This window comes from Alosa alosa, chromosome 16 (genome assembly GCF_017589495.1).
Source record: "Alosa alosa isolate M-15738 ecotype Scorff River chromosome 16, AALO_Geno_1.1, whole genome shotgun sequence".
Classification (NCBI taxonomy): Eukaryota; Metazoa; Chordata; class Actinopteri; order Clupeiformes; family Clupeidae; genus Alosa; species Alosa alosa.
Window position 1 is genome coordinate 1,000,211 of NC_063204.1, and position 14,428 is coordinate 1,014,638.

General features: G+C 42.6%; 1 pseudogene; it reads left to right on the forward strand.

The window, feature by feature from the left end:
- LOC125309808 overlaps window positions 1–14,428 on the forward strand; it is a 95,211-nt pseudogene that overhangs the window by 59,995 nt on the left and 20,788 nt on the right.

Sequence of the window (14,428 nt, forward strand, 5' to 3'; positions counted from 1 at the left end):
TCACGAGCTATCCAGGTTTGCAAGCGGTGTCTACCCTTTTTCTATTGCAAGGAATGATCACTCAGTCGATACTTTGACAGGAGTTTTCTATGACGATGGTTTTAATTTCATTTAAATATGGTGCCAATTTGTAATCAATTAGAATAGTTCTGTAGCAGTGTAGCTTATTTACTTGTTCGATTTTGCATTTCCATGTGTTAATGTAGTTTTGTTTTGCTGTGTTCTCTACTTCTTTTGCTACTGAAGCAATACTTGAGCTGCAGTTTTCAGGTCGTGTTTTTGTATTATGAAGTTTAAGGGGTCACTCTCTGGGTGTTCACTCCTCAGCTGGGCAGCACTGTGGTGATATTGCTCTGAATTGCTAGTCTGAAGATGATGCCAGAATTTGGTTGCTCTTTTGTATGTCTACAAGGAGGGAAATCTTCCAAGCTCAGCTCTGCAGCCTAGATTAGGTGCACATCTGTTTAAACCTAGAATATTCTTACAGAATTCCAAATGTAATAATTCGGTTTGGCTTTTTGTCCCATGTTTCAAATTGTCTTGATATTTTATGCCCCAAATTTCGCTCCCGTGATAGTAATATTGGCTTTACTAAGGAATCAAAGATCTTTTTTCCATAATTTGATGGAAGGATTATATTGAAATAGAGATTTTCTTAACATGTAGTATGTTTTATGTGCTTTTTAGGATAGGTCTTTGATTGCGTTATCAAATTGCCCTGATGAAGAAATGGTCAGTCCTAAGTAGTTGTATTTTCTTACTTGTTCTAGTTGTTTTCGCCAATGGTAAAATTATATTTATTTATGTTCGAATGTTTTCTCTGGAAAGTCATTATTTTTGTTTTTTCCATATTGATTGGAAGGGCCCAAGTTATGCTATATCTGTTCAAAAGAGAAAGGCTCTCTTGTAGTCCCTGTGCCGTTGATCTATAGCAGGAGAAGATCATCTGCGTAAAGCAGGCATTTGATTTCTTTTCCCAAAAGATTGAGACCAGGCGAGGATGAATTTTGAATTTTATTAGCTAATTCATTGATATAAATGTTAAATAATGTAGGACTCAGGCAACAGCCCTGCCTCACTCCTTTTGTTTGAGGAAAGTAATCAGTTTGTTTGTTATTTATTTTACACAACATTTGATGTTTTCATACATGTCTTTAATGATGTTATATGTTTTACCACCAATTTCACAATCAAGTAGTTTCAGTAAGAGACCTTCATGCCAAACGGAGTCGAAGGCTTTGCTGAAATCCACAAAGCATCCATATATTTTTCCGTTTTTTGACCTTTGTAACGTTTTCTTGTATCAGTGTCTGTAAAGTATAAATATGATCTGTTGTTCTATTTTTTTTGTATGAAACCAATTTGAGAGGGGCTTAATATATTGTTTTTTTTATTAAGTTTGAAATTCGGTTATTGATTATACTACAGAATAATTTACCTAAATTGCTGCCTTGTGATATGCCTCTATAATTGTTTGGGTTAAATTTGTCACCATTTTTGTATATGGGGGTGATCTGACTAATTTTCCATTGGTCAGGAAAGTGGCCTGAGGATAATATTAAATTAAATAGTTTCAGGATTACTTGTTTAATTTTGGGGTGCTATGTTTCAACATTTCATTATAAATTCCATCAGTGCCGCATGATTTTCTATTTTCAGTTTTTTTATTTTAGTGTTCAATTCAGATAATGTTATAGCTGAGTCTAATTCATTTAATTTATCTTTTGTGTTTTTCAAGTGTTTTTAAATGGTTTGTTAGTTTTTGTTGTGCCAGGTTTTTATCAGTTTTTGTATAAATTTTCAAAATGGTCAACCCATGTTTTTCCATTTGCTATTGGGATACAATTTTCTTTTTTTTTGGGGTTGTTAAGGTTTTTCCACAGGTCCCAAAAGTGTTTTGATCTAACGCATCATCAATTTCTACTAACTGGTTATGTATGTGATTGGCTTTTTTTTGCGTTTTAGAAGTGATTTGTATTTTTGTAGGGTGTTATGATATTTTATTTGAAGTTCCTGATTTGCTGGTTCTCTGTGTTTTTGGTTTGAATAAGATCGTAGTTCTTTTCTTAGTAATAGGCAGTCTTTGTCAAACCATTTCTTTTTTTGTTTTTCTTGCTGTTAACTATTCCTTGTCTTTTTAAAGATTTTTTTTGGCTATTGTGGAAAATATTGTTGTTAATGTTTTGGTGGCTACATTGATGTTATCTTCAGACTTTTAAATTTGGTGAACAGGAAGGAGTAGATCATGTTTTCGACCTCGATGCAATTTGACTGGGATGTGTATTGCTCTAGTCTGTCATCGCTCCATTTGTATTGAACTGGAAGTGGGTGTAGTGTACTCATAGGTTTTGATGTTCTATACTGGAATTTTTCTTTAAGCTAATTATAATGTGGCAGTGATCTGACAGAGGCAACTGTGGCATTACTGTGAAATAATTTATTTGGTTGTGATCTAAATCTGTTATAGCATAATCCACCACACTGCTGCCTAGGGGTGAGCAATAAGTGAATTTACCCAGAGAGTCCCCCTTGTTCTGCCATTAACAATAAACAGACCAAGAGATTTGCAAAGTTGTAACACCTCCTTGCCATGTCTATTGATGATGTTATCAAAATTGTTCCTGTGACTATTTATATTGATGTTTTGTTCTAGTGAAGAAACATGTTTATATCCAGATCTGTCAATGTAATCTAAATCGGTTCCTACTCTTGCATTAAAATTAGCCCATAATTAGAATCTTCCCAAATGACTGGAGTTCAATGATGTCAGATTTTAACGTTTCAAATATGTTTTCACTGTAATATGGAGATTCAAGAGGAGGAATGTATATGGCACATAAATAAGTGTCCTGTGTTGAGTTTGTGAGTTCTTTTGATAGTTTCAACCATATGTGTGATGATCCTTTTCTTACTACATATATGTATTTATTAATGGCTTCTTTAAACCAAACAACAATTCCCCCTGAGTTCCTGCCGCATTTTATATTGGGATGTTTAATAGAAGGGACATTTATATCTCTGTAGGAAGGTAATGAATAATTTCCCTGTCCATTTTTACTCCACGTTTCCAGTGCTATGAATATATCTGAATTATTTACAGCATTTACAAAATCGCTATCTCTGATTTTCTCTCCGAAAGAAGAAGAGTGCATTCCTTGAACATTATAACAAATGATTTTAAGAAATGTCATTACAATGGTGTAGTTTGCCAGAAATAAGAATGTTTGTATACTCAAGTGCAATAATGATCCAATTGAGACACTGGTAAAGTATTATTTTTACCAGATAAATGACTAAACCTACAGAGAGATAAATATACTATAGGTAGGTAAATTATTTCTACGAAGACAAACAGACTTGTGAACACTCAACACAAAGACACAGACAAATACATACATGTTTAAGTTCACTGACAGACGCAGACATATTCTAACGTACATACACACCCACTTGCACACACATGCACAGAAACACAGACACACAGACACACACACACACACACACACACACACACACACACACACACACACACACACAAACAGGTATGCAATGTTGATTATGAATGTTATGCATAAGACAGAAATATAGTATACAATTAGATAGACTGACAAGTAGACATTTTTAAGTTTCTATACACATATTTACACACTCAGACACTCATACCCCCCTCCCCATCCCTCCCCCCACACTCTCCAACCATGCATATTGATATTTCTGTGCAGATAGGTAATGATTATGTCTATAGGCAAACATAAGAATACTGTATGTCTGAGCGTAGTCTACACACTTAAACCCACATATATAATACTCTAACCCCTCCCCCACATATATAATACTCTCATACCCCCCTCCACATATATACCCCTCCCCAATAACCCCCTCCACATATATAATATAAAAATAAATACCCTCATACCCCCTCCACATATATAACAAAATATATAATAAATCCAATATATATAAATACCCCCTCCACATATAAATAGTCTCATACCCCCCTCCACATATATAAAGAATACCCTCCACTAAAAAAAAGAAAGAAAAGAAAAAAAAAAAACTGCAGGTTATTAAAAAAAAGAAAATGAAAAAGAATAAAAGTAATTGTGCACACACACACACACACACACACACTTACACATACACATACACAAAGTCCTATGTCTTTTCACATTTACAAAATGAATATTCATACAAAGTTTTTTTTTTTTTTTCACTAATGCAAGAGACTATCATATATAAGTTGGAAGCATTGTTGTTATCTGAGTGAGATCTCTACAAGTACCTTTGTTAGAGAGGCGGCTGCTGCATAGGTAGGCCTATCGTCCCAACTGGTTTTTGGCTGTCTTTGATGATGTTTGGCCTGCTGCTTTCAGAGCATGGTATTCTCACTCTATTTAATGCTGTGTCTTTGAGTTTTTAGCAAATATTTTCATGCCCTCCTTATGTATGTGGACATTGTCATATAAATGTCTAATGGTAATGTCTGTATGGTGTGCAACCTTTACGTTGGGTATATCAGCACAGAAGGACACAACTTTGCCGTTGATTCTTTCAGTGACACTTACAGGAATATCCCGGGTCGTGGAAGTATAGATGAGATGATTACCTTTGCATCTGGATGTTTTGTGTGGCAATTTGGATGGTGCTGATTAAGGCTTCTGCCACATCAGTTCTCCTGTCTTTAAGGTCATTAGTCCCTGTATGGATAATTATGTGAGATGGATTATTGAGTAAGCCTTTTTGTATTATGTCCTTAGCTGTGTGTGTCATTGGACACCAAAACTTCTTGACTTGTCTTCTAGGGAAAAGTCGTCTGGGGTTCAGATGATTCCCATTAGAGTCACACAGGATGTTGATGTCATCCTTTTCCTTGCTTTGAGACTTTGTCCCTTGTTGTCCCTGACTGATGTTTGCTGAAGAGGAGGGTGGTCTGCTTTGGCAGGTGCGTTGCTGGGGTTTGGGAGGTTGGTCATGAGGTGAAGCTGGAGCTACAGGCACATTGACAGAGATTGTGGCACTTTCAGACAAGATGGGATTTTTGACTGATGGCTCACTGTTCCTGCTTTCCGGGGTATGATCCCTTGGATTCTCTCTGTGCCGTGCCATCCTCAACAGCTCTTCCTTCAGAGACCCCACCTCCTGCGCAACTCTTGGTTGGCCTCCTCCAGCTGCCTTACTGCCGAGCAAAGTTGTTGCACCATGTTCCTGTCAGGGTGGATGATTTGGTCTTGAAGTTGTTGTAAGCTGAGAGCGGTTTCCTCTTTGAACATGATGTAGTCCTGTTCAAGTTGAACTATCACATCTCTCATTTTGTGGTGTCAGAGGAGGGTGTCTTGGGGCCTGTATTACTGGGAGGACATGTAATGGGGTTATGTACATGTTGGCTATTTGAGTTAGTCTCAGCTCCTGATGTAATAGTAATAGTCTCCACCACCTGGTCTTTTTTGATATTCAGAGCTTTTTCTTTGAGTTCTTTAAATTTGCTCTGAAATTGAAGCGAGACTTGCTTCAGTTCCTTGTACCATTACAGTCCCATTATGATACAGGTTAACTGTCACCTTAAAGTCCTTTGCCCCCTCTAGTGTAATCTGTCTTCCTCTGCTGATGCCTCCTTTTCTCACACATTTCCAGACAGTGCAGAGGGTGGTATGCCATACTGTGGGGTGATTTGTGAAGAACAGGAGGTTACACAGGACCTTGTTGTCATCCAGTCCCATGTAATCGGAGATCAGTGCTTCTGGATGTTCTCTCATGATGTTTTCTTTCATTCTTTTCTTTTCTTTGGCTGTTTTACAGTGTTGGGATAAGATATTTCCAACTCATCTTCATTTTGAAAAATGCCTCAGCCTTAGCCATGTTTTCTTCTAATCCAGCATCCATTATGATGTCATTAAGTGGCGGTTTGGCTAATTCTTCCAACAATTAGCAACAATTAGCTTCTTGTAGGTTTGATTTCTTGATGATTTTTTGGCTTTTGAAAATTGACGCAGAGGTCTTACCTTGACAGTTTGTTGCCTCTGTTGTTTCTATTCAACTTCCCAATAAAACTATTACACTTTGAGTAAGTATAACAAACTTTTTCTGGCAAAAAAATTGTAGTTTCACGAGCTCATTTTTCTTGCTGCCATTTCTCAAGCAGAGTTTCTAGAATCTCTCTCTCCTTCTCTCTCTCTCTCTTCTCTCTCTCTCCCTATCCCCTTCTCTCTCTCTCTCTCCCTCTCCGTCTCTCTCCTCTATCCTCCTTCTCTCTCTCTCCTTCTCTCTCTCTCTCTCTCTCCCTCTCTCCTTCCTCTCTCTCTCTCTCTCTCTCTCTCTCTTGCAAAACTCCCTCTAAGCCCCCACATAAACTCTCCCTCTAAACCCCTCCATAAACTCTCCCTCTAAACCCCCTCCACATCGTCAGGTGAAATCTACTTCCCAAAATTTGAAGAAAAATATCCTAATTTTTCTGACTCTACCAATCAAAGCAAATTACCTTTTATTTTGGGTGAAGACAAATCCAGCTGTATCATGGCTGCCAGGTACATCTTTGCCTGTCACCAACTGAGGGACAGTGGTGACTTATATCAGACCTACGTTTGTGCATATCGTCACAGGAAACACCTGCACACACACACACACACACACACTGATATATCTCCAGCCACACATGCGTAAAGCCCTCACTATTCTCTGTTTCAAAATGAAATGACATTACGATAATTCATACTGCTGCCTATATAAATGTCTGTTTAGGCACATCATTCCACTGATACCTTCCTTGTCTGTTGTTATGTCCATGTCTTATACCTGTATGTTCAGTGTATGGAATAATTGCTTTAGCAATACAAATGTCTAACTATTTGTCATGCCAATAAAGCACTTTTGAATTTGAACTCTCTCCTTCTCTCTCTTTCTCTCTCTCTCCCTCTCCCCTCTCTCTCTCCCTCTCTCTCTCTCTCTCTCTTTCCCTCTCCCTCCCCCCTCTCTCTCTCCCTCCCTCCCTCCCTCTCCTCTCTCCCTCCCCCTCCCCCTCCTCTCTCTCCCCTCTCCCCTCTCTCTCTCCCTCTCCCTCTCTCTCTCTCTCTCTCTCTCCTCCCCCAGATGCTTTACATCCTGGCTGGCTGTTAGGGATGAGTATGGGGTGGCCCTGCTTTTAGTGAGGGTACAGGGAAGACAGAGACCACCAAGGACATGGGCCGCTGCCTGGGCAAGTACGTGGTGGTCTTCAACTGCTCCGACCAGATGGACTACAGAGGACTCGGCCGCATCTACAAGGGTACTGAACAGCACTCACCAAACAAAAACGCCCATCACCCACAGAAAACAGTCTGCACCCCACAGAAAAATCTGTAAATGTTATATAGTATACAATATCAGTATGGAACAGTACCCACATAATGATAGTTATGATAGCCCTGATTATATATAGCAGCATAGAAAAAGCCTTGTGTATTATGTGACATATTGCCTGCCTTGCTTATTGTAAAATACAAGTCACAGATTTATCAAGCAAGCATTGTGCATGATAAATGTGATTCCTTTGTTTTTTGCAGACGTTTTCCATATGGGCAAATTAAAAGTAGATTAACACACGTTCAGTTCAGCACATCAAAGACAGGCTCAGGTAGGCGGGTGGAAGAGCAGAATATTGGGCTGGAAAAGAACTTGAAGTGTGTTGTAGTAAAAGTATAAATATCTCCAGAGAAGTCTTCTATGCAGTGTTGAGCTGACTCAACAAAATGATTTCTTCTGTTGATAAATAATGGATGAAGCTGACTAAAACTTTACTAATTCAGTGTGAATGAGTTGAAAGCTGCTTCAGATTTCAACACCATGCCCTACTTTCCAAAAAATCAGTCTTATTAAAAAGCCCTCTCATCAGTTTGATGCTTGATGTTTCAGTGTTTACACAAACCCATTCTGCTGCTGGGTAAACAAAAACAAACGATTGGGAATGTTTATGATGAAAGATTAAAGAGTGATCTATAAGATCTATAAGATTATGGAACATAGCAGGCGACATGTTATTCTCTGAGTAATGTTTACGCCAGGGGGTTGAACCATGAGTGATGTGCGTTGTGTGTCTGCTGAACAGGTGATGCTGATTGGTCAGAGGTGTGATGCACGTTGTGTGTCTGCTGAACAGCTCATGCTGATTGGTAGAGGTGTGATGCGCGTTGTGTGTTTGCTGAACAGGTGATACTGATTGGTCAGAGGTGTGATGCACGTTGTGTGTTTGCTGCTGATTGGTCAGAGGTGTGATGCGCGTTGTGTGTTTGCTGCTGATTGGTCAGAGGTGTGACGCACGTTGTGTGTTTGCTGCTGATTGGTCAGAGGTGTGATGCGCGTTGTGTGTGTGTTGAACAGGATTGGCCCAGTCCGGGGCATGGGGGTGCTTTGATGAGTTTAACCGCATCGAGCTGCCCGTGCTGTCTGTCGCAGCCCAGCAGATCTACATCGTCCTGCAGTGCAAGAAGAACAACAAGAGCCAGTTCATCTTCACCGATGGAGACGTGGTGGACATGGACAGAGAGTTTGGGATCTTCCTGACCATGGTGAGGCCACCGGCCTTTTCACTGCTCACTAATAATGACCGCAAGAATGCTCAAACACATTCAACAGGTTTCAACAGAACGTGATCCAATCATCTTTGACTTGTGAACAGCAGAGTGCAGTAGCAGGCATGTTAATGTGCCCTGTCCTAGTGCAGTGCTATAGTATTGTCTCAGAGAGAGAGGGAGAGAGAGAGAGAGAGAGAGAGAGAGAGAGAGAGAGAGAGAAGTGCTGGGAGTCCTAGTGCAGAGCTATAGTATTGTCCCGTAATAAAAGAGTGAAGTGTTGGAAATGAAAAAAACAATGCTCCCCACTCTGTGTGTGTGTGTGTGTGTGTGTGTGTGTGCCTGAAACCTCCCAACTCCGTGTGTGTGTGTGTGTGCGTGCGTTTGTGTGTGTGTGCGTGTGTGCGTGTGCGTGCGTGTGTATGTGTGTGCGCGTGTGTATGTGTGTGCGTGTGTGTGTGTGTGTGTGTGTGTGTGTGGTAGAACCCTGGCTACGCCGGCCGGCAGGAGCTCCCGGAGAACCTGAAGATCCAGTTCCGCACGGTGGCCATGATGGTTCCTGACCGGGCCATCATCATGAGAGTCAAGCTGGCCAGCGCTGGGTTCCGTGACAACCAGGTCCTCAGTCGCAAGTTCTACACCCTGTACAAGCTGTGTGAGGAACAGCTGTCCAAACAGGTGAGTCAGAGCTGAGTGAGTTAGAGGTGTATGTGTGTTGGAGGTGTGTGTGTTAGAGGTGTGTGTGTGTGAGTTAGAGCTGTGTGTGTGTTAGAGGTGTGTGTGTGTTAGAGGTGTGTGAGTTAGAGTGTGTGTGTTAGAGGTGAGTGTGTGTGAGTTAGAGGTGTGTGTGTTAGAGGTGTGTGAGTTAGAGGTGTGTGTGTGTTTAGAGGTGTGTGAGTTAGAGGTGTGTGAGTTAGAGTGTGTGTGTTAGAGGTGAGTGTGTGTGAGTTAGAGGTGTGTGTGTTAGAGGTGTGTGAGTTAGGGTGTGTGTGTGTGAGTTAGAGGTGTGTGTGTTAGAGGTGTGTGAGTTAGAGGTGTGTGTGTGTGTTAGAGGTGTGTGAGTTAGAGCTGTGTGTGTGTGTGTGTGTGTGTGTGTTAGAGGTATGTGAGTACGAGGTGTGTGAGTTAGAGGTGTGTGAGTTAGAGGTGTGTGTGTGTGTGTGTGTGTGTGAGTAAGAGGTGTGTGAGTTAGAGGTGTGTGTGTGTGAGTACGAGGTGTGTGAGTTAGAGGTGTGTGAGTGTGAGTTAGAGGTGTGTGAGTTAGAGGTGTGTGAGTGTGAGTTAGAGGTGTGTGAGTGTGAGTTAAAGGTGTGTGTGTGTGTGTGAGTAAGAGGTGTGTGTGTGAACCCCCCTAAGGTGGACAGACAGTGCTAGAGAGAGTGAGAGGCCTAGTTTGGATGGGTACTGCAGCACAAACAGTATCGTAACACCCCCAATTATCACCCCTTTTGTTAGGAAATTCTAAAACAACGATGTTTTTTTTAACACTTCAAATAACATTGCTAAATGAACCTTATATTTTTCAGTAGCCATAGGTGTGGAATTTAGAACAAAATCTGGTTTGGTTCTTACTTGGGGCATTTACTGCACAAATATCGATTTTTGTTTAGCGCTCTGAGTTATAGTGCTGGCCTGATGGGGTCGCCTGTTTTCGCCGTTTCAGCGGCTTGCCAGAGCAGTTAGACCGAGGGTTATCGTCATGAAATTAAAATTCCACCTGGAGCTCCAAGCGGATGTGTACACGCAACCTTATAACACTGTTTACAGCTCTTGAGTCAAGGTAAAATGTCATTTTGCTACATAGCTAATTTAGAAACACCTATGGTGTGGGTGCTAACGTTTCTATAGGAGTCCATGATCTTGGTTTTGTATAGAGGCCATGTACTGTAAGTGACACATACGCACAAGACGGCGGACATACGGGACCGACGGTAATAGGGGGAGTTCCGATATGTCAGCTGCTGTTTTGTCCAGTATGGATACTGTGCCCTGCTTGTTAGAAAGATAAGGAACATTGTGCATCTTTTGTCCCTGGACAGGCCCACTCTGACTTTAGCCTGATATAAAACATGTGCGTGTGTCTGTGTGTCTGTGTGTGTCTGTGTGTGTGTGTGTGTGTGGAGGTCCAGGTCCACTGGCCTCCTGGAACATCCTCTCTGTGCTGAGGGCTCACAGTTAGGATTGAGCGGGCCAATACACGGACCTGGGCCGTCGTCATGAGAGTCCTGCGGGACATGAACCTCTCTCAAACTGGTGTGTGTGTGTGTGTGTGTATTAAAGACATGAACCTCTCAAACTGGTGTGTGTGTGTGTGTGTGTCCAAGACATGAACCTCTCCAAACTGGTGTGTGTGTGTGTGTGTCCAAGACATGAACCTCTCCAAACTGGTGTGTGTGTGTGTTACCTTAGATGAACCGGAGAGCTAGCCATTGAAAACCTCCGCCAGCCGAGTCCTTGGTGAAACACCGCCAGAGAACTCAACGCCCCGAGCGAGGCCACTCAGGCACGAGAAACAAAAGTATCCAACGAATGGCTTTGCGGTTTGAAGAATTATAACGTGACTAAATTTAGTCTCTAGGAGGGTGAACAGTTGGTCACAGCTCCAACCTCTGTGGTGAGAAACTTCCAGCTGCAGTTAGTCCAACTGCAATCCTGCTTCAATCGAGAGAAGATTCAAGAAGTCACTTCTGGGTATTCTCTCTTTTGTGCCGGTGCACATCGATGACGCCACCCAGGTCACAGGTGACTTTTGTTGTTACTTAATAATTTAACCTGCACGCTCGCGGTGATGAACATCCATGTGCTGGAAAGCACGTCATCAGAAACTCATAGAACTGTGTTATATGCATAACCCTGCTTTTACCGTGAATATGAAAGCAGGTTTTTACCGTGAATATAAAAAGCGGCCCTATGCAGGTTTTTACATTAATGAAAGCAGGTTTTTACCGTATGTAAAAAGCCGCCCTATGCAGGTTTTTTACCGTAATATGAAAGCAGGTTTTTTACCGTAATATAAAAGCAGGTTTTTTACCGTAATATAAAAGCGTCCTATGCAGGTTTTTTACCGTAATATGAAAGCAGGTTTTTTACCGTAATATAAAAGCAGGTTTTTTACCGTAATATAAAAGCGTCCTATGCAGGTTTTTTACCGTAATATCAGTATGATGTTTGATAAATAAAGTAGCATATGAGAAGCTGTATCCAATGCAGTTTCTTTATTTATCAAACATCATACTGTTGTTCAGATGTACTATCACTACTATCACTACACCATATTGTACATTGTATAACATAACATACGTCTAATATATAACATAACATACGTCTAACATATAACATATAACATAACATACGTCTAACATATAACATATAACATATAACATAACATACGTCTAACATATAACATATAACATATAACATAACATATGTCTAACATATCCCTATGTCCTGGGGCTTTGGAGAAGAAGGAGCTAAAATGCCACTCCCTTTATATGACCCTCTCCTCCATGCATGATGGTCCTGCGTGCTGTTTATATGACCCTCTCCTCCATGCATGATGCTCCTGCGTGCTGTTTATATGACCCTCTGATGCATGATGGTCCTGCGTGCTGTTTATATGACCCTTTCCTCCATGCATGATGATCCTGCGTGCTGTTTATATGACCCTCTGATGCATGATGGTCCTGCGTGATGTTTATATGACCCTCTCCTCCATGCATGATGGTCCTGCGTGCTGTTTATATAAACCTCTGATGCATGATGGTCCTGCGTGCTGTTTATATAAACCTCTGATGCATGATGGTCCTGCGTGCTGTTTATATGACCCTCTCTTCCATGCATGATGGTCCTGCGTGCTGTTTATATGACCCTCTGATGCATGATGGTCCTGCGTGCTGTTTATATAAACCTCTGATGCATGATGGTCCTGCGTGATGTTTATATGACCCTCTCCTCCATGCATGATGGTCCTGCGTGCTATCTTGTCTCAGGTGGATGAGGACGAGCCTCTCTTCATGAGCCTGATTAACGACCTGTTCCCGGGCATCACGCTGGACAAGGCGGGCTACCCCGAGCTGGAGGCGGCTATCCAGGCCCAGGCCCAACAGGCCAGCCTCACCCCCCCCCCTGGCTGCTCAAGCTGGTACAGCTCTACGAAACCCAGCTCGTCAGGCATGGTGAGCATGGCATAGGCATTTCATCCTATAAAGCCTACTACACACACTCTAACACATACACACACACTCACACAACACACACTACACACACGTAGCTGTAATGCCAGGCTTTGCTCCAGTCTGTGCCTTGTCTTGCAGGCATGATGGCGCCACACACTCCAACACACACTACACACTCTAACACACACACTCTAACACACACTACACACTCTAACACACACACACACACACACACACACACACACACTACACACTCTAACACACACTACACACTCTAACACACACACTCCAACACACACACACACACACACACTACACACTCTAACACACACTCTAACACACACTAACACACTCTAACACACACACACACACACACACACACACACACACACACACACACACACCTAACACACACTACACACTCTAACACACACACTCTAACACACACTACACACTCTAACACACACACACTCTAACACACACTACACACTCTAACACACACACACTACACACTCTAACACACACACACACACACTCTTGCTCTGTGCTGCAGGCATGATGGCGCTCGGTCCCAGCGGAGCAGGCAAGACTGTGTGCATCCACACACTCTAACACACACACACTACACTCTAATACACACACACACTCTGCTCTGTGCTGCAGGCATGATGGCAGACGAGCAGAGACTATTATTACATCCCGGTCCCACTCTGTGCTCTGTGAGCAGGCAAGAGCTGGGTCCTAGTGCATCCACACACTCCAACACACACAGACACAACACACACTACACACTCTAACACACACACACACTCTAACACACACACACTCTAACACACAAAACACACACACGCACACACACACACACACACACACACACACACACACACACAAACAGACACACACACACACACACACTACTGAACACGGGTCTTCTAACACACACTACACACACTAACACACACACATCAATAATAACACACACTACACACTCTAACACACACACACACCCCAACACACACACACACACACACACACACACACACACTACACACTCTAACACACACACACACACACTCTTGCTCTGTGCTGCAGGCATGATGGCGCTCGGTCCCAGCGGAGCAGGCAAGACTGTGTGCATCCACACACTCTAACACACACACACTACACACTCTAATACACACACACACTCTAACACACACACACTCTAACACACACACACACTCTGTGCTCTGTGCTGCAGGCATGATGGCGCTCGGTCCCAGCGGAGCAGGCAAGACTGTGTGCATCCACACACTCTAACACACACACACACACTCTAACACACACTACAACACACTACAAACTCTGTGCTCTGTGCTGCAGGCATGATGGCGCTGGGTCCTAGTGGAGCGGGCAAGACCGCATGCATCCACACGCTGATGAAGGCCATGACGGACTGTGGGACCCCTCACAGAGAGATGCGCATGAACCCCAAAGCCATCACCGCCGCGCAGATGTTCGGCACGCTGGACGTGGCCACCAACGACTGGACCGACGGAGTCTTCTCCACCCTGTGGAGGAAAACACTCAAAGCTAAGAAGGTTTGGAAGTGCAGGCTCTCCACAGGCAGCGTAGAGCAGCTCACTAATGACCTCTGGTCTGTTAAAGAGGAGCAGTGTGGTGCTCATCATCCTCACATTCAGTCAGGGGCGGAGCTTGGGGTGCGGGGGTGCG